The 21,464-nt window shown below is 36.8% G+C and overlaps 1 protein-coding gene across 2 annotated transcripts in view; it reads right to left on the bottom strand.

Annotated features, from left to right (window-relative positions):
- Positions 1-21,464, bottom strand: part of SYT1 (synaptotagmin 1) — a 333,835-nt gene that overhangs the window by 204,311 nt on the left and 108,060 nt on the right. For both annotated transcript variants that reach the window (XM_030960947.1, XM_030960948.1), the window contains one exon: positions 10,862-10,923. The gene's annotated coding sequence lies outside the window, so the exon portion shown is untranslated. The remainder of the gene's footprint in view (positions 1-10,861; positions 10,924-21,464) is intronic.

A 21,464-nucleotide genomic window follows, 5' to 3' on the forward strand; every position in this document is an offset into this window, starting at 1 on the left:
GAACACCACCATGCTCATCCTTATTTCTTCAATTTCAGTCTTTGTTGTTTCTGAGATAAATCAATGGTACAAGTCACATCAAATTCTAGGCAACTGAGTAAGTTTCACTCAGTCAGAGAAGTAAGAGGTAATAATACATACATTTAGCATCTGAAGTGAATGCAGTTCCTATGGAGACTCCTTTTAAATCTAAATGACTGTGAACTTTCATCCTTCCTCTTTTCTATTATCACTGCAAGTACCTAATCCATTCTTTCTTACCCAGTCAGCCTACTGTATTTTCTAACTATTTCTACATAAAAAAAATATTCTGATCACTTGAAAATAAATGAGCAAATCCTTGTTACTGGCACCACACCAAGTCCAAATATGATAAATGAACTTAAAAAGTCAGCAACGTGACAGCTGATGAACGCTTTTACTGAGAAACATTCTGACTGCTCCTGTTCTCTAATTTTGGTGTTTTTTGCTTGGATCAGTTGAGCGTTTGATTGTTTGTGACTTAAACCCAGGGTTCTCCTTCTCCTGCTTGTTCCCACAAGAAGTGCTAACTACAATTCAGTTACTTTAACAACACTTACATATAAAAATTATTTCCTTAAAAGCATTTATAAACCCCCAGACTGAGATAAATTTTATACAGTAGGTTGCACCATGGTATAAAATCAACTGATGCAGCTCCACCTGTTCTAAATCGATGAGTTCCAAGATGTTACATGAATTCCCCAACTATCCTGTCATAACTTCCTGCTAAAGAAGTTGTGACACCATATATATGGTACTTCTAAGCTAAAAAACTAACAAAGCAGTATTTTGGTAAGCAGAACATACATCTAGTAACAGGTAAAGCTAAACAGTCATGTATGGCTGATGATGATTTACCTCCTGAAAGCCACACATTAAGTGTGGCAACACAGTGATGTCAAGGGTCATGGAAATGTCTTTACTCACACCTCAATCAACATTTTAGAGAATGCTGAGAGAAGACTTCAATGCATTTTCATAGCCATGATGTTTTTAAGTAGCAATGATTCACAGGTGCCATACTGTTGTCATCTCATTGCAGGGGTTCCATACCATTGTCTCCTTATCATAAAAGTTCCATATCTTCCTGGTGTTTCTCATGGGCAGCTCCTCAGAGCACTGACTCTTTCTTCTTCACAAAGGAGCCAGCTGACTCCAGTTCCCTTCTCAACCAGCCACCCCACTCTTTTATAGCACTCCTCTTCTCACTGGTTACAGCCGTGGCCTGTTAAAGTCAGGCCTCCTCCCAATCTTTGATAATTGGCCCAGCTGCAACTCCTTAGGGGTAAGATAAATTTCTACACTATCTTTATTTTCTTATCTATGCCACTACATCATACAGTTCTAGTGTTATCTGCTTCCCTTCTACTGTGCAATTTGTAATAGTCTATAATGCATAAACAGCCTCTTTATCTTTTATTTACCAATGGATTAACTCACAGAAACAGTTTATTAGTAAATAGATTGTTCAACAGTTTATTGAACCCTGTACACAATTTTAAACTCTCCTCTTAATGTTACACAGAAGTGGATGTGCTGTTTCTGAAAAACAATACCTTGCTTAATTATCCATACCTATTTTCAGATTGTATCTGTAGCATTCAGCTGGCTGATAGTTGCACTTTAGTGATGTTGTTCCTGGGAAGCTAATGCTGAAGAGATGCTGTAAACCTGATATAATATATGGCAACAAATAAAAGGACAATTAGGATTAATAAAACAGAGCTTTATTTTCTCCCTAGAAACAAGCTGATGATTCAAATAACCCCTCAAGGTTTCATAATCTTATCATATCTCCTTTTTTATATACAAAGTATCAGAGATTCCTCTTCACAAGCCTAATACCGTACTTTTTTAATAATACATATTTTTTCATTTAAGATTCACAAAATTCAGTTTCACTCTAGAAATTAATCATCTGTTCCTCTGTCAGAGTTTCTGGGTTGATTTCTCTAAATCTAGCTTTGGAATTTTATCAGAGAGAGAGAAATTTGACAACTGGGGACAAAACGTTCCAGCAAAGCAGAGGAAAAAAGTGAGAGACAGAGCAAAAGCAAGTGAGCACGCACACGTGCATCCAAGAAGAAAGGTCACACAAACATGGGTTTCTTCTACATCTTGCAGATGTAAATAAATAAATGCTCTGAGTAAAATATCTGATCAGCAGAAATCAGAAGCTCTTCAAACAAATCAGACATCGCATGCTATTGGCAGATGATTTGAAGTAGCATATGCTAAATCTAAGGGTTTAACAACCAAAAGAAGAGGCATAAAGATAATGTACTCATGTATCATTTATAAGTAAATCTACTGTGTTCTATCTGAAGCAACATAACATTATAGTCCCATACCCACAGCAGGTAGAAAAGAAGAAGTAGGAGCAAAGCTACAAAGACAGTTTGCTGACTGGGATAAAGAGATGCCCAAATTGCTCTGAGTTTATGTTAAAGAAACAAATGTTAGCGAAAGGAAAAAGTACAAATCTCAGGTTCATTCACTGCTCTATAACACATTAAGATATCTGCCAGTGGGAGGAAGGAATGTACACATAAAAACCACTTCTTTATGTCTAGACACATTTCTGATCACATAAATGGGCACCATCCCAGCTTGAGTCCCTCTTCGCAAACTCAGTCACAACCTAGTTACAGTACTCCAGCAGATGTAAGTTGTGTTTTATCTCTACTGTTATCTTTTTGAAATCCCTATTATGAAGAAGATCAAGAACTATGGAACTACAAGAAAACAGATTAGGTGGCACTCAGTTATGAGGGGTCTTTTTTCAGAAGAGTATCATCAAAGTAGCTCTAGAAGAGAAAATAAGATTCGATAAACAAATCCAGGGGAGGGCCACAAAGATTCTTCATTGTGAGGGTGGTGAGGCACTGGAAAAAATTGCCCAGAGAGACTGTGGATGCCCCATCCCTGCATGTGTTCAAGGTCAGGTTGCATGGGGCTTTAGACCAACCTGATCTCAGGGAAGGTGTCTCTGTCCATGACAGAGAGGTTGAAACTAGATGATTTCAAGGTCACTTCCAATCCAAACCATTCTATGATAATATGACTTAGGTAGAGTTGCCAATAAGAAAATAGTAAAGGTAGAAAAATGGGAATATGAACCAAGGATGAAAGGAGAATCAGAAAAAGAAACAATATAGGGCTACATGCTATAGCAGTAAATAGTATATTAGTATAATTATACCAGAGCTTTCCTTTACCTAGCCCCATCTCATTATTCAGGCTCGAAAAGGCTGCTGTTTTTTCCCAGGAGAATGAATGGGGGAGATAAAGAGAGCTTTTATTGGTAAAAAGGGCAGCAAGAAAAACTGTTTGATATTTGTCGGAGCTATTCATAGTCTTACACAGGTATTTTCAAGATCAGGAGCCACCAAGTAAGACAATGGGTTTTTTTGAGGCAGTTACTTAACAGCAGATATAATCTCAAATTATTTTAATATGCATCAAAAATAATTAGGTACTAATGAACACATTTCTCAACCACAGTGGCACCTTCTACAAAGCTTGAACTGCTGGACAAATCAATATTCAGAACAATCTCAGAGTCTGAAAGAGTAAGATAAGTAACAGCAGTACACGGTTCTGTAGTTCTTCAAGGTCTTTGCAATACTGAGATGGTATGAGCTTATTCTTTTCACACCAGTAACAATACTATCAATTTCACCACTGGAGTGAATTCTAATCCCCCTGTAAAGTTACTGTGTGCCACCATACCAATTTTGAAAAGGAAAGCTACTCAGGAGGGTTTAAGCAAATAATTTATCTCCATTAACAAATCTTGAAAATTTCAGTACCAAAGACACTGATTCTATTCTCCTTAAGAAATGTCTACGAACAAAATTATTAAGTTTAGATGTAATGTCCATTTTAAAACCTCCCTATATATTGGGCATATTTGCCCAATTGTCTGTAACTATCCAAAAGGAATCCCTGTTACCTACAGGAAAAACAATTAACAGTTTAATAGCTAGTGGTTTATTAACCAATTGCTTAATGCAGTTTGAAGTCTTAAATATTATTATCCCTAAAGTAAAATTAGATCTTTAAGTAAACTCTGTCCCTGTTAATAATTTCATTTAAACTAAAGATTCAACTGCTGAGACATGACTCTAAGAGCAAATACCATCAAAAATAGTTAAGGTTGCATGGTCTAAATGACATCTTATTCCATTTTTCTCATCCTTCTTCCTAAAACCAATGTTCTTACTTGGCATCACAACTTATAAGGATGAGTGAAATAGGCTTATGGTAAAAGAGCAGCCTGGGCACTATTTCTGTTAGAAATGAAAAGGTACTGGGAGACCTATTACGTGAAAGATCAAAGCGTACCTCTGTTCGGTACTAGCAGAGACCTCCAGGCTATCATGCATTTTACACAGGATCACCAGACTTTGCAATAAGTGTTTGGGAGTTATCTTTTGAAGCTTCAGTTGCTGCACCCATGCACCTGAATAAAAATCTCATCTTTCAAAAAGAAATACACTTATAAACCTTGAGATTTTGGAGGGACGAAAGCAGTCATAGAAATTGAGCAATAACAAGAAAAACTCCCAAGTACGTGGCTTATGGAAAAACAGAATCTCAGCATTTTTAGTAACTTGACTAAAGCTTTGTAATTGGCGAGACTGGTAAGATGGCCTAATGTTACGTGGTTTACGAACAGCATGTTCAAAAACTTGTGCCCTCAGCTCAAAGTACTGTTTCATTTATTAGCGCAACTACAAGAGTCACTAGTATGAAAGACATCAATCAATATTGCTCTCAGAGCTGTCGCGCAGAGGGTCCTCTCACAGCAAAACCATTCTTTGCCTCTTTAGCTTGCAGAGCAAAACTGAAGGCGTAGCAGCAGCACACTGCAGACATACTGCTGATATATTTGATGTTCCAGAGCACTTCAAATCACTCTTAATTTCTAGCTGTTCTAATGGCTATCCCCCCACTCAAAAATCCTAATCCAAGGAACAATGCCTTTCCAAAGATATTAAATTTTGAATTCTGTGTTCTCAAAGTTTTTTACTGCAAGAAAAAATCTACTGTGCCCATTTAATGTACTTCAGATATTAATATAAACACAGAAGACTGACATCAGAAAACATTTCTATGTGCTAATGGTTTTGCAAAACATTTTTGTTTACATGGAAAAGTAACTGAATTTCCTATTTTCCTCCCATTTTCACAGTTAAGTGTTGTCAACATAGTTGTAACTTAGAATTGTAAACAGGTCTAAGATGTGTCTTTTCTCATTTCTGAATAAACTCTTGAATGAGTTTCATTTACATAAGGAAAGCAGTCAAAATGAGATGCTTATTATGGCTAGATGTCTTCAAAGTAAGATTTATAGTATGAAACTTTAAAGAAGAAAAAAAAACATAATTAAAGAAAAAAGTCATACTTGGAGAAGATCCAAAACTGCCAAATAATGTCCCTTAGTGATCACCAACTCCATACAGGGGAGTTGTCTTGACCTGTATGTTTCATAACCAATTGTACCAGATGAGTTACTTCTTGAGTTAAGCTTCATGTACCATAAACACAAACCAGCAAAGTTTACAAGAAAGTCTATCCTCTTACTTCCTAATCAAAGCATAAGTCACGACAAGAGCAATGACAGAAAAGGCTGTCTCCAAGACTCATTGGAAATTTGGGCTGGAACCTACCACAACATCCTTCGGTACATGTCCGAAGCTAACCTGGTAGTCTTTAAAAGCACATTGCGCAACAAGATTAAGAATTAGAAACAAAAGGGAAATACTGATTAAAGCTTGCTCTCACAAAAAAAAAAAAAAAGAGAACACCAATTTACCCCCAAAAAGCATGCAACACTGCAGATGTCTACTAATTTTGTTTGATTGTATTTAGAGACAGGATGATAATAGCAGTTACCAACGTCAGCAAAGCTGCATTATGATGACACAGTATAATTCTTCTTATTGAGAGATTTTAATCACAAATATTTCACAGTAACTAAAAGTAAAAGAAAACCCTAAACAAATGATCAACATCCCCATTCAAAAATAGGCAGAGCCATAATAAAAACTGCAGTAGCAAAGAAAATGTGACATCAAAATTTCTTTGATATGTGGATCATAGAAGCAACTCATTATAGTAGTTTCTTGGAAGTTGCCTCAGTAATTGTGTAGAACTGCTGCAATGTTTACATATTGTATGACTTAACGCCAAAAACCGACTCTTTTTTAAATGGAAATGACATTTCTCTGGAAGAGTCTGATTTAAAATCATAGCCAAGTTGATATTCAATGTGATGTTTAAAAATAGCAAAGTACAGGAACACAGTATAAAACAGAGGAGAATAAGGATGTTAACCCTACTGACTGAAGCTGGCTTATGAAACTCCAACAAGAAAATTACACTAATTAATATTTTGCTTTTGAAACCTAATATGCAAAGGTGGTTAAAATCTACTGCCACAGCAGCAACCCAGGCATTTGGCTCCTATACTTAACAAGGATGCTGACTTCTTTTAGTGTTTTTGGTGGATGAAAAAGCAGCTGGTAAATACATTAGTACTTCAGAATAAATATATATATATATACAATAACATTGAAAAATGGAAAACATAATACAGATTTCCAATTTAAAATTTCCAAGTAATAGACAAAATATCAGGCAATATTTATTGAAGCCATTAAATGGCTCAAATGGTTAAATTCCTAGCTGAGAAAAAGATGATTACATGACTTCTGGGGCACTTGGAGAACACATAATTTGAAAATGTGTCTAGAAAGGTATGTGTTTACCAATTAAAGAAAAAGGTTAGAAGCTGCAGCAGATAAATTAAATAGTAGAGACTAATCAATCACAGTGCTAAAATGATAGATGACAACTAAACTGAAGCCCCAGGGAACTACAACTACTGAGCCATTTTGCAAAATTAGGCTGCATAACTAGCATACCTCAAAGCAGTACACAATCTAAATCCATGTCAGAGATGTCACATTAAAAAACACAAAGCGGTGTCTGTAATACAGGAATGATAAAAAGAAAAGAAAAATAAAGTTCTGCAGCACAGAACTTCGTAAGCATATAAGCCATAGAGACTAGACTTCTCTGAATAGCCTTGACATGATAACCAAAAGAGAAGCAATATAAACAACCTTTACATTATGCAAATGCTACTATATAATTTACCAGAAGTTCATACTTTCACTATGTGAGGAAAAAAAGAAAGAGTGAAACTAATTTAGGGGAAGACCTCATTAAAGACTTCAGGTAATGGAAACACTCCAATGAACAATTTTATCCAAGCCTGCAGTATATGCACATGAATTTCAATTTGCAATGACAAAACCTGTGACAAAATGGCAAAGAACAAGGAATAGGGGCACTTCATGCTGCTTCTAGATTACTATACTGCATGAAAAATTGAAATAATAACGTAGGGGAAGGTTATTGTGATTACAACAGAATATTCAGGAACCACAGGCTCATTTCTTTTTGAATACTCATAACTTCAACTTTTACAAAATGGACCCTTCCAAAACCAAAAAACCCTCCATTTAGCTCCTTCATCTCTGGTACATTACATACCTCTATATATAATATTGTAAATGGTAAAATAGAAAACACAGTAGCTTTTGAAATAGATACTAAGGCAAACAAGGGTAATGTTGCATGCTCATGAGCTAATGGTAAGTCTAACATAAATTTAGTTCTTCTACACATAATGGAGTCAATCTGCCCATAAAATAACTTTCAGCAGGCCAAGCCTCCTCTCATCTGCTCACAGCAGAGTCTGGATTCTGGCCATCCCTCTCCTGTACTAGCACTGCGCTTGTGCAATCTCCTAATTTATGTCACATTACCTGAACTTGCCTTTATCAAACAAGAGTAACAAAAAACCTGTTATCAACCAGCCATCAATTATTTGCCACTTCTTTGATAAACCAAAGTTTGTGGCAGATGAAATCTGATTGCGGCTGACCATGTGAGGACAATGGACACCTTTTTTGAATGCATGTTGCAAGAATTTTTTCCTGTTCCTCAAAAGGTATCTGCAATCTTTTGCAATATCAAATACAAATGACAAAGGCCCTTGCACTTAAAATGAAGTTGGGAACATGTAAAACCCACAAAACATACTATACATTATGACTTTTATTTTATCCTTTCTAAAATAACAACAATATTGATTTTAATTTTATTTTCTCTATATGTGGGGAATCCAATCTTTTTTTGCCTCTAGGCACCAGATATTTTAAATTTTAGACTTTTTAATTAAAGTTGAAGGAAAGAAGGTATGCTGAAACAACTCCACAGATCCAATTTATCAAACCCAGTGACAGAAGAATGACTGGTTACTTTGTGTATGAATAGCACACATTCTCAAGGGCGTTGTTAGAAGGCCCAAAGGTACCATACATGAAGTTCCCTCTCTGGGAGAACGTACAGCACGATCAGGCTGGTAACATTGCTTCTCACTGATGATGGATGAGAGGTAAGAGTAATGTTATTTGTTTTATTATTCTAATTTCCCATGTATATTCCAAAGAGAGTGTTAAATAAATTTCATATCGCAAATGTTAAATAATCACTGCAGAGTTTCATTTTTGTAATTATATATTCATTATATGTTAGATAAATTGTAGTTTATAATCATAATACCACGATTGATAAAATTAACCATGGATAATATGAAAAGGTCCTGTCAACCTACTCTGCCAGCAGAAGAGAGAGAATTTGTATGTGAAGGCGTACAAATGATAGTTGACTAAATTTTTCTCACTATACACAAATAAATCCAAATTATTTTGAAAGAGCTGCCTGTGAGCTCTGGCCACTTCACACAGAAACACAACTGGGGAGAAGATCTTCCAGAGTCTGCAGTAGTGAAATTTATTGTCTACAAGTAGGACTGTAATAATTTGTAGATTTTAGTATATACAGATCAGTTGAATTATACAAATTGCTTGGAATTGCTAGCATTTATTCATGTAACTACCAGTCACCTGCTGCCAAAACTTCAGATCCAGAGGGTGTAAAGCATAATTGATTAGGTTGAAGGTATCCCATGCATTAAATAACAACTTCCAAAGTTCCACTGTGTCTTTCCACATGTCAAATAAAATTGCAAGGCCTGACCCATATTACATTACATTGTAACCCTTTGTGAATTCCTTAGACATAGGCATATGACATTATTCTGTGCATTATGACCCAAAACCAGCAATAAGGCTCTCGGTCTGCAGAGTATCTATTTGATACTAGAAATAGAAAGAGATCAGAAACATTCTGCAATGCAGCTCTGCCAAGAGTAAGAGGAGATGGCCCTATGTGGGAGATGAGAGCAGAAAATGTGAAGCTTGAGCAGACTGACTATGTGGCAAAAAATGGAAAGATAAAGGGTAAAAAGAGGCGTGATAGCATATAGGGAATAGAAACCACAGGAGCCACAGGGGAAAGAAGAGAAAACACAAGGAAAATATGACTGATAGAAGAAGAAATGAAAAAAAAAATCAAAGGAATAGATAAATAGGAGTTTTGAGAAGTTTTCTAGAATTCTCTGGTTTATATGTATCACTTGCTATATATCTAGAAGATGCCCACTGGTAACATAGTTTAGTACAGCGTACAAATAACCACACAGGGTCACAAACAAGCATTGTGCTGTCCTTGGATTTGTGAAATGTCACACATTTCCTTTCATGTTAAAGCCCATCATCAAACTTGTCAGCCCAGAGATATAATAGGTATGTTTTTGCTATTGAGATTTACACACATATTTTTATTATTTCTCAAGAAATATTCAAGATTTGTTTCTATTCAAAACTACCCTGTCCCATACACCAGTTTGGCTAAATGAATGGGGATTTAATATACAACATTAAAATTCCTTATCTTGTACTGCCAAATGTATATTCTAAAAGCAGAATGGTGCTAAAGACCACAAAGTCTCTGCACATTACCTACTGTTCAAAATTATCTACCACAAAAAAGGCAAGTTCTATTGGCACCTAGCACAGAGGCACTGTTTTGTTGGAACTGTTAACAGAAATGTGTTAACACAAGCCCACCTGCTCTGGTTCTCAGAAGATATCACCACCTGTTAATACCCAGAAATGTGGTACACCCGTATAATCAGCCACAGCTCCCGGGGCACGCTACTTTGGATTGGCAGTGAAAGCAGTGTCTGTGCTCTACTTTGTCACCAGCAGCCTAAGATATTTTTCTAGGGACAATGTCAATAATATCACCCACAACACAAACATGGCCCATTTTCTTGTCTCAGTAAGCGATCTTAATTTCTCAGTGTTTGATAATGCTGCAGTTGTCGGAGGCCAGTGCAGCCACGCACCATGACTGGCTGCAGTGTGCAGCGAACAGCACAGCTATGACCAGGGCTGTTCAGAACAACGAACCAGTGATTATGTGGTTAACACTAACCCATAAAAGTCTTTTGCTCCTACACCAACACAGCAGGATCTGACTACAGTGGCGAATCTGTTTTTTCTGCAAAATTTCACGTGTGAGCAAATCTTGGCATAATATTGTTTTTAGCTTGCTACTGTCAGTTTCTATCGCAATGTATTTTTACTGAGAAGAAAAACAAAATATTCTCAGTATGGGCAGCAATGAAGGCACTCCAATGTGTGGATTACCTGGGCCTCTTACCTGAAATGATTATAGAATTTGTAAAAGTCTACCCCTGTGAAATGAAACTAAGTTGGATGAAAGACAGAGATGTTCCCTGCACTAATTTCTTGCACTTGTTGGAAGAACTGCAAATATGAAAGAATAAAAAAAAATTTAAAAGGAAGCGCAAGTCATCTTTAGCTTTGGAGTATATAAGTTGGTCACTTACTGTTCACAATAGAGAATGTGTGCTTAACTCTCTTCTCTTTGTTTATTCAGGACTCCACGCTCCTGTAAGAAAAAAAAATACATGTGTTTATCATCCATTTAAAATTAACTATCTAGTTTCATTTGTGCTACAGAAGTTTGCCATTTTCAAACTTAGTTCTGGCTTACTCCAATATTTAAAACCCCGGGCTTTTGTGAAAACACCCAGCAGAGAAAATCCATATCATCCCTTTTCCTTAAAAAACAGTTTTTCAGTCTTAGATACTACAATAGCAGCAGAGATGAGAAATCTACAGGTTCAGGGAACAAATCTCTCTTGAAACCTCAGACTAAATGCCAGGCATCCTAATTTTATCTGGGCACCTGCAGGCCTCCCCAGTTCCAGGAAGGTGACAGGCTTTCACATTTCTGAGGCTGTCAATCCTCTCATCAAAATCAAATTCTCATGGTGTATTAGATCTCAGCTGAATTACCCCATTAGACTGAGAAGCCAAGGAAGAAAGAACATAAGCCTGCAATGACAGCCACAGCCTCTCTCACCACTTTTGGAGAGTGGAACATGCTGCAGAGGGGTCTTTCATGCCTCACTCCTGCTGTTTCATACAGGAAATTTGTACGGTAAGAACTGAACACAGCACACCAGCTGCTTTAGCCTTTCTTGGCCAGGTTACAAGCACCACAACAGAGGTGAGTTTTAAGGCAGGATTTGAAGGAACACAGCATACTGCCTTTGCAGATTTTACTATTAACAATTTTTATTAATAAAGGCTGCTTGAGAGAAGGGAGGAAATTGGAACTGCTGGGCAATAAGGGTTACAACAAGGGCAACATTGGTGTGAAAGGGCAAGCACAATCAAGCTGTGAAGGCATTAATTGTTAAGTTGACCAATTTGGATGCAATTAAAAAATTGAGCCAAATACATAGCTACCAAGATAGACAGATGTATTTTTAATTTTACATCAACTAGAAAATGAAAATGTTATCTGAAATTGTCAGACTACAGCACACCGACACTGGCCTTTAAAAAGGCAAATCACGATTCTATCCACCATCTCACTCTAATCAGCAAACCATCTTTCATGACTCAAATCATACAGGACTCAAACTATAACTAATTATAAAATCTAATTTCCCTTTCTTTCTGTATCTTTCTGTCAATATTTATGACATACCAGAAATCACTCATTTCATATGAGTCTACTGAAGAAACCTGCTAAGAAACAATTAAGAACTGTTTGGAGCTGAGGGCTATATAATACATTAGTCAAAAGCATCTAGTATTTTGATGTTATTAAGTTTTAAACTTTTTTAAACCATAGGGATCAGCTCTTCTCTCTAACAGCCCATTTTGTTATGTCCTAGACATCAGTGAGGAGCTGAACACTTAAAATGATGCAAGGTTAGCTGGACAGTGATTTGAAATCTTATTCTAAAGGGTTTAGAATAATTCAGATGCTGGTGTAAAACACAGCTAATTTCATTCCCACAGTTTGTAACTCATATCAAATATCAACTCATGTCAATAGCCTTAGCAGGCCTCACCTCACTTGGTGCTCTGTATTAGCTGTATCAAAAGTTCTGGTACAGACCATGACAGACCTAATCTGAACTACTGTACTCAAACATCTCTGAACGGGTTCAACCAAAACTTTGCCTCTTGCTGTCAAGTCAAGTTTTCCCAAACAGAGAGATCTGAAATTCAGAAACACTCAGAAAGAGGGTTCAATAAAAGAGCCTCTAATCTCCACCTTCTCCTGAGGTTCAGAGCCAGGGTTTTGGTCCAGGGCCCTGTGTATATCTTGCATTTGAGCAGAGGTAGCTGCTAGTGCCTTAGAGAAATTAACACCCAGAGTCACACCTGCTCTGTGGTGCATTGTCTCAATCTTTCCCTGTTTCTCTAAGCTGTCTGTGTCAAGCTGTGCCATATTATTACTGAGCCTTTCAGGAGGTTCACTGCTTGCTCCTGTGGCAACGACAACAAGGAAAGGAAAGACAAATGTTTACTATACTATTAATTGTAAATAACTGAATAAAAATACAGGTCGTGCACTAGACAAGCAAATTTAAGCAAAACTGTGAATAAGTGTGGTGCTGCTTTAAGTGCAGAGACAGCCTGCCTGCTCCTTTGAAGCTCACGGTCTGAGTTTCCAAAAGATATGAAAAATGTAATGGACATCTGGAATAAATAAAAACCAATCAATAAAATTCAACAGTTGTCCAGGAAACTAAATACCATCACTCTTTGCAAAGATTTGGAGAGCCAAAATATAAGGAGATAAATAAACTGGAAATATTTGCATTTCTAGAGGAAGACAAACACATTACAAAAGAAATTCAGCTGTGTTTCTATCACTTACTATTAAACACAGGCAATTTTTTTATTAGATGTGTTGGAAGATTAATTCATTCACCCTTGGTTATGGACTCCTGTGGGTCTTCAGTGCAGGAGATCCCCTGCAGTGACAACTATATTTTCAGAGCTACAAATAGCATCTGTCAAAGTGCTAGTATCTTCCAAGGCTCTGTTTTAATTTCAATACTTGCAAGAGAAGACGTTTCCTAATGAAACCATTGGAAATATCAACAGAAACACATTTTGATATGTGTGACTACATCTTGCAATATCCCTTTGAAGTGCAATCTATATTTAACAAATGTTATCTACAGAAGATACTTTAAGGCATTTGATTCCAGGGTACGTACTCATTTAAATGATCTGCAACTTTGATTCAGTTAGCATATAGATAGCAAAATAAGAACAACAAAGCCTTTTTTCATTAATTCTAAATTCTCTGATCCCAGTCACCTTTATGGTAACCAGTTATGGAAATAGTCCCATTAAACTGGGGCAGGACTGGAGCTCTAAAATAAAACCAGTTCAGCCAAAACCACTGTATTTAAGATTATACATTCATATATGCTCATGAAATGAAACCCTACTCCACTGCAAGGAAGGAAGTCTGTAATTTTTCTCAGGAAGCCCTTGTTTAACTCATACAGAAACAAAGTGGATTTACATTTATTACAGGTGGTAAAGAACATTTTTAGCATCACGGAATCATGGCAAAAATAAGCCCCTTTTATTAGATGCTTCACTTCTCATTGTGAACTGTGATACAAAAGATGAAAGGGAAGTTGCATGGTAATTAAAAGATTTCTCATGGTATCTTAGGCCATCTGCACTTTCTTTATTCCATTACTATTTTTAAAACCAGGAACAACTATGTAATCTTTTACAAACTCCATGAAGAAACTATTTTTATCTGTTTAGGATTATGGGCTAAACACTCATTAGTAGAGCATATGGCTGTTATTTGCGTACTATTCTTCCCTCTCTTCTTTCAAACACTGAGGAATAATTTTGTAAACTGAATCTCTGTACTCTGGAGTAATAAAGAGCTGCTAATATATCATCATTATGGCTCAGTGACAGTTCCAGAGCACAAATGGACAACATTTTTGTCATGAAGGAATAAAAGCTCTAGAAATCAGTTTCAGGAGGGTTTTGGTTTTGACAGAGCTGAAACTTAGCCCAGGTTTGTTTACTTTATTGATTGTCTTTCAGACCTGAGGACATCACTTATGTGACATATCTGGGAGGTTTGGAATAAACAATCTTGAAATTTTGTGAAAAATTTTGTGGCAAAATGAAAAAATATAAACTAAACCTCAAACAAAAATCAGCTGGTGTTTAGCCTACTGAATTTAGCAGCACATCCTCAAAACACAAGCCCAATAGTCTTAGAAGTGAAAATGGGTATTTCAAATTTTATTCTCTGCTTTAGAATTATTTATGAGAGAAAACTAGATTAATTGAAAGTGGAGGATTCCATTATGAATAGACTGACATCCTGTAAAACATAGAACTGATGTCTGGAAAAATGAGGCTAGCATTCGATTATGAAGTTTAAATTAGCTAATAACCAGTACAGAGTCTGGATAATTTCCAGTTGCATAATGTGCAACAAATTAAATGTATTTTGAAAAAAATGCAGTTGCGGGCATTTATTAATCATTTCACATATTGAAACAGAAATTGTCATACATTATGAACTTTACAGTCCTTAATCATATGTATATTCCACTATTTTATGGGCTTAATTTGCTTAGCATCAACTTTTACTGTGAGTAACATTGATTTTGTCAAAACCTCAAATAAGTCACAGAACAGATCTGAGGATTACTTCAGAAGGGATTTAAAGCACACACTGTGAATCTCTATACAACCACCACTTAAAACACTATCCGTTCAGGCCCAGATGGATTGCTATGGCAACAGAATCCCAAATACCAGGTTTGTAACTAACAAAAATGTAAATTATTGATGAACTCAAGAGTTGTCTCTCTTGGACACCCTCCTATTCAAATAGCAAGCCGTATGGCTAGAATACAGAGAAATGGTTGATATGCAATTTCCCCAGCCCAGTGAGCACTAATCCCAAAGGATTTCATTAAATCTTTTGGCTTAAATTTTTATTCTTGGAACAGCAGTCAGCAATCAGGGATTACATTAAAACAGGCACTACTGAGGTCATTACCGACTGAATTCAGGCCCGTAATATAACAAAACAGGAACTAATTTTAAATATACCTCCACACACACCCCCCTCCCCTCAAAAATAGCACTGCTCTAAGTTACTGTATACTTGGTGACAGCACTTTTTCCACTCACATCACCACCCTTCCTCCTTGCCTACAGGCAATGATGGAGAACAGTACTGAAGAGTAAAAAACAGAAAGACATATTATTCCGTAAAGAGGTGCACATCTCATGATAGAGGTGACTGTGCATAAACAACTGAGTTGCAGAACAATTAATGTAAGGAGGCTCCACAGCCTTTGATATTTTGTAAATCAAAACCAAGAATAAAAACTTCTCTAGCAAATGAGCAAAACAGAAGACAGGAAGTACTTACTGGCATTTTTACTGCAAATTTCATGAAGTCTGCTAAGGGAACTAATAGTGGTAGGAAAGCCAAACAGTACTGGAAAGCCTCTCAGACTTTATACAGAACGTGATTAACACAGTGAGTGTCAGACAAAAATCAGTTCTCAATTTCTCACTTGTTTTAAAAGAAACTATGGCTTTAAAAAACCCAAACAATTCTCAGGTGTTTGCCTGACATTAGGTGTCACTGTACATAGATAAGAAATGGCAAACTGACTGTAGGAGTTGTTACCAGATCCAATGTCTACCCAGAACTAGATGGAAAAACTAGGATGGGGTAAATTTGTGGAGATGGGTAAATACAGAAGGATGCTTTTGCTGATAGAAAGGAAACAATTATTGAAACAGAAAATGAAAGAGATAAAACCAAGGCATAGAGTAATTTCCTAAGATGAGGGAGAAATTTAGAGCAACAGAATGAAAAGAAGATAGCGGTTGTACCACAGGCTTCTTGGTGGGGCAGGAGAAATTCTCCCATCCTCATTCACACAGATGAGCATTTACTCAACACAGTATGTAAAGACAGAGGACCTATTTAGGACAGCTGTCATTTGAACAGCCATTTAAGTTTACAGATATTAAGTAGATTGCATGCCTTTAGTCTCAACACGCAACATTTAAGTACTTCAGAACACAGTTTACCAGAATGCAAATGCTGCATCAGTATGGACCGTTGTCATCTTATTGCAAAAGTTCTATACTTTCTTGGTGATTTCTCATGGGCAGGTCTTCACAGCACTCTTTCTTCTTCACAGTACAGCTAAAAAAACTTCAGCTCCCTCTTCAACCAGTTAACCCACTCTTTTGTACCACTCTTCTTACTGGACACAGCTGTGGCCTATTAAGGGCAGGCCTGTTTTTAATCTTTGGTGATTAGTACAGCTGCAACTCCTCAGGTGTGAGATTATCTTCTGCACTATTCTCTTAACATTCTGTCTCCCCACAGTGGACACTAGAGACAAAACCTAAAGTATTTACACTCTGCTATTCTCTGATCATTCAGTCTGTGGCCTGGCTATCCCCACCCTGTCATCCATATATTTTAAAGGTAAACAGTTTTCAGCTCTACAGATTTCTCTACTTAGCAAAGGACTCAGCTCACTGTGGAATTTCTCTGGAAGTCCCTTTTACAATATGAGCATTGAAACTGTCTTCCAGCCTCTCTTCACTTGTTTAGAGCTACCTGCCACCTGAAGTTGAAAGATCCTTCCCTGTAACTTCCTCAGAATTTCAGTTCTTAGGTGTTTCAATTCCTGATTAGCTTTCTCTTGTTATTACCACACACCTTCATCAGACATGCTGTGTTTCTGTTACACACAACTCACACACAGGCAAGAGCAGCCCCTAACCCTCTGTGTGCCAGCTGCTCCTCAAACGCCCCTGCCTTGCTCTCCCAGTTGCATGATGATTCTCACATTCTCAGATTCTTTCTCCTACCAGTACTGCCCAGAACACGCCTTGTTACCCTCTTTGGTTCTTAGTCCTGGTGGATTCATATCTCTTGTTGCCCATCAAAAGCTTTTTCCAGCTTCTGCTTTACCCTTACACTTGCCTTGATGTTAGAAGAGCCATCCACTCTGATACTTCCATCAACCACACCTAGGTCAGCCTCAGAACTTCACGATCAATAAACAATCATATGAATCAGTAGGCACTAAAAGATTATCTTTTCAAGAAAGAAAACCTATCAATGGTGATGATACGGTCAGTGACAATACAGTCACAAACGGGTATCTGAATCATCTTGAGATGTTTTAAGAATCCTATGTGGCCAAAGGAGTATCAGAATTTGGGGCAACAACAGCATTTCCTCCCTCCAGTAGCTATCCAGGACAAGATATGTCTCTTCTTCTACTAACACTCATCTCACTGTGAAGCTAATGTAGTCCTGCTTTATAATGGGATGGCACAAGTGCAAGCAACATGGATGCATAGCAAATGTGGCACAGGCTTCCAGGAAATCTTTGCATATAACACACCATTACAGTAGATAAACTGGATGTGTTCACACTACGTAGGGACACTTCAACCACTATGCTACATCTGCCATGCATTATCTGTGGAGCTGCTCTGGAAGGAAACTTCCCAGTGTGCAGCTTGCCATTCCTGCTCTGTGACTGCTGGGTATGTCTCAGCCATTTTCTTACACAAGAGTAGAATTTTCAAACTTTACATGAAACTTATTTTTTTCCAATTGCAAATATGAACACGTGAGAATATTAACATTTATTAACAATAAAAAGCCATAAAAACTTCATACATCGGAGTGAAACTTCATTTTTTCAGTGAAAGACTTCAGCTGAAACAACCAGCACTCGTAACATGGCATTCCATCAAATTTAATTCCAAATATTTTCAGGCTTTTCTAGACAATCAGATATAAAGCTACAATTATTTATGAGACATTTTAGAAAAAAAAACCCCACAGTTCTCCATAAGTTGCTTCATAACACTAGATTAGGCATCTAGGATCACATGAAATTATAAGAAAATAGTTCCTAGCAAAATTGGTTTCAGATGTCATATTTAGGTTGCTTGTTACAGCTGTAGACTACGACTTATTTAGAAGCACAATGGAGGTTTTTAATCAGTCTCCTAAATCCTTCCTAGAAAGATAACATATCTTTACATTAGTAGATACACACTCAGGTGCATTCCAGTGTTTGGAGATTCAAAATCTAAATGCTTTTATCACAGGACGAAAGAACCTGCTGCAATATCCACTGCAGGAAGTGATTATATGTTACATAACACAGCTGATCTTTTTGTTCTGGCATGAGAGGTTTTATTTATTTATTTTTTTATTTATCTCTCAATTCTGCTTTATGAAAATGTACTAATCTGGGTAAGCAATTCACCCATAAAATCTGATAGTGAGTGTCAACACCTCAGCAAGTTAGGCTCCATAATCTATGGGTGAGTTGTTCCAATACCCTTTCTATACTACCCTAGAGAGGCCTACTGTGGCAATAACTTCAGTATCTCTTTTCCATTTAAATGTATCCCTTCAAAGGTAACTTTTTAAATAAAGAGAAAATTCTATGCAGACTTATTCTGTAGTTCATCTGGATATGTACACAAAATGTATACAGATGATAATGCACCAGCGGTATAATGTCAGCCCACATTTTCTATATAGTAAGTTTTCTTCATGCCACTGTTTTCTTCTAATGAAAATTATTAAAAAAAAAAGTGAAAGTCTACCAAGTCTAAATACAGACAAAATCAAGTTACTGCCTACCCCCTCCTGTACTAGTCCAAGAAGTAATGGACTACATGCTGCTCAGATTTCTGGTAAGCAGCAAAACAAATCCCATAAAGACAGGCACATTACTTTCCAAAGATGGTACACTTAATTTCTCACATTAATTTTAATGTTGCTTGTTCTGCATTCACCACGCAACCAGCTCTTTTGCTCCACAGCAACTGCTCTCTGCTCCCTTTCACCTTTTTGTAACAATCTGGGTGCTTCATATCCCAAGACTACTATTATTAAACTTCATGCGCAATTTCACTACTCTCACAATCACAGTTGGCTTCTCCTTTTCCTTGAGCTACACTTAAACTACTAAGAGTATGAAAAGACTAAGAGAATGAAAACACACTAACTTAAATGAAGATTTTTTTGGTTTTTTATTTACAAGAAGAGATGGTATTTTGTACGTTTCTGTGGTCAACAGGAGTAAAGAATGAAACACTCAAAATTAATAATGAAACTGGACAGCACTGACCTCTTGCACTGGCACTAGACTTCATTAATAATGGGATCATTAAATAAAGTAAGCATACATCAAGATTTTGAATGTTTAACTGAATATGTAACTGAATATTTTCAGTTACAACACATAATATTTCATCATCAAAAATGTTTCTAATCACTCTACTATGTTTAGCATTAAAATAACTTCATCGTAATAGTGTAAGAGCAAGCAAACATTTAAACATTGGTGGAAATACTTTACAATGTTATGGATAGATGATTAGGATGACAAAATTGTGAGCAATTAGTTAAAATAAAAAAATGTTTTCAGCCTCCAAATTATTTATGTTAAAAAAATAACTGTGGTATTTGTCTTTGAAACATTTATGACAAGAATGGATTACCATTATGAGACTGTTTTATAAACATCACAGTCTGTTGGAATAAACAAATTCATCTTATACCATGTTCTCTGTCTTCCTCAGCATGTAAGAATATTCGACCTCCAGTAAAGAAAACCCCAAACTTGAGCAATCATTAAAAATTGTGTCTCTCTTTAGTACTGTCCAGAACATTAGTTTCTCAGTGACTGTCATTGTGGCATATAGGGCTATCTCCCAGAAGGAGCTGTATGTAGCATCACGAAGAGATGCACTGACCAGTATTACTGGTCCTCAAACACAAGTAATAGGTTGACCAGTCAGAAGACCCTTCTGGTTCTTCAGCATTTTAACTTCTGCCTAGACACAGAGGCCAACAAATAAACTAAACCAAACAAAAGAATAGCAGACAGATGCACTGCATATGTATAAAATAGGTGAAAGCCAAGAGCAAAACAAACTGGAGTTTTTTTGTCAGGTTACAACTTGCTGAAGAAATGTGTAACCTACGTGACAAGAGTGAACACAGAGTGACATGTAACAACAGCCTGTGGAAAGTACGAGGTGGGCATGTAAGCAGCCGCAGCTGCAAGTGCTACCTTGATTCTCAGAAGCTACAAAGTCAACTCAGTAGGAATGTCTCATATCCCAGAGATAAATGGCTGCCAGCCTGGCTGGTTGTGTGAGAGAGAGAGTTTGGTCATTGGATCTCTTAACCAAGTGCACGTGTCCCAGTGTAGTGTGTCCCCATCGCTAGTGGCACACAGTAACATCCTACCTGGCCACCTTGGCTTCCTGACCTGGTCAACTAACAGGGTTGGGCTGGTATCTACAGTAAAGTTCATCTTCACATTTATAGAAACACAGTTAAAGTTTTAACTAGCCTATAGCTGCTGGTATTTGGGTCTAAATTCATTATTACATAACATCCTCTAGAGATACAATTTCTGTATTTTAAAGCTTTTCTTTACACATTATGAGCAGGTGCCTGATTTTGCAATAGTAAAGATGAACTGAAGCATCATGACTTTTTTCATCTTGAAACTACAAGCAGAAACCTAGAGACTGGGGAATTGAGGCAGGTCTTTTAATCACAGGTGTCACACTGGGCTGTGACAGAAGCTCTTAACTGCCAATCCTTGCAGATTACATGCAAAGATATTATAAAAAAAAAGGAGGATAAAAGACAAGTGGTGCTTTTGCAAGTCTTCATAAAAGTAAAAAAAGGAAGCATCAAGTCCACATTCAGCAAATCTGATAGCTTAATCAAAAAGCAGCACATCAGACAGCGCAGTGTTGATGCGCAGATGGCTAGGAACATTAAAAGAGGTAGTTATCATTATTGTTCCTTACGTATTTGAGAAAAGAAAAGACATCGTGATATTGTATTTGCCTATAAAATCAACTTCCTCAGCTAGACATTGCCAGAAGGAATCTAATGGAAATGTCGATTTAGTGAAAATCAAATAATTACCTTGTAATTACCATCTCACACGTCACATTTAATGTTAGCATCTCTAAATCAAGGAAAATTCAAAAAAGGTCTATTTGAAATCCTTAAAAAAACCATATGGG

The sequence above is a fragment of the Camarhynchus parvulus genome, chromosome 1A (assembly GCF_901933205.1).
Source record: "Camarhynchus parvulus chromosome 1A, STF_HiC, whole genome shotgun sequence".
In the NCBI taxonomy this organism is placed as follows: domain Eukaryota; kingdom Metazoa; phylum Chordata; class Aves; order Passeriformes; family Thraupidae; genus Camarhynchus; species Camarhynchus parvulus.